The sequence below is a fragment of the Culex pipiens genome, chromosome 3 (assembly GCF_016801865.2).
Source record: "Culex pipiens pallens isolate TS chromosome 3, TS_CPP_V2, whole genome shotgun sequence".
Taxonomy (NCBI): Eukaryota; Metazoa; Arthropoda; class Insecta; order Diptera; family Culicidae; genus Culex; species Culex pipiens.
The window spans coordinates 133,288,023-133,288,890 of NC_068939.1; positions in this window are offsets into that span (position 1 = coordinate 133,288,023).

Here is an 868-nt window from a genome sequence, read left to right on the forward strand (position 1 = left end):
ATAATCACAATATTGTCTAACCGTGTACTTTTTCAAAACTTTAAAATAAAAAACGACAGAAATAAACACAATTTCGTACACTTAATTGCATTTTTTTCCAAAATCCTTGATAATTTTTTTGTACCATTAAATTTTTCGAACGTTCAGGTTCAAGTAGAAATCTTTTTAAATAATTTATAAGTCAAAAAAATACTTCAAAAAACACACCATTCTTAAAAAAAACATTAAAAAATAGAAAAAGAGCGAAAGAGCCGTTCAAAAGAGCAGCTCTTTTTTATGAGTGAACGAAAATGAGCGGCTCCTAAAGAAGAGCGATTTTGCCCACCTCTAGTCTAAGACAACCTTCAAAAATCAGTTTTTGAACGTAGCAATTCAGGGTTAAGTTTTAGAGAAAAAGGTGTTCGGAGCTCTTTTAGAGTTCTATAAAACAAACATTTTTATTTTTCGACAAGTCGATTTGAGCTTAAGGGTCATAAGTTACAGCCATTTTTATGCAAAAAAAAAGATGTAAATTTAAAACCTAAATATCTCGAAAAGGCGCATACCAAATTTTAAGCGCCAGGTTGCATTCAAAAGATCTGAAAATGTCTGATTTACAAGGAAACATTGTATGGGACCTTGGGACCACCCTAACAAAATTCGAAAATTGATCAACTTTTTGCATGTAATTTTTCCCGCTGAATCTGATTCTGCCTTCAGAATTGAGCCAAAGTGTCCAAAAATCTATTTTTTGTCAAATTTAAGGATTCTATGTAAAATTATTATACAAACCCGAAATGTGTTTAAAAATCGTTTAAATCAAAATATTAAGTTGAAAATTCCAAACCCATTTATCTCTGACCAGCAGCTCACAGCCCAAAACACACCC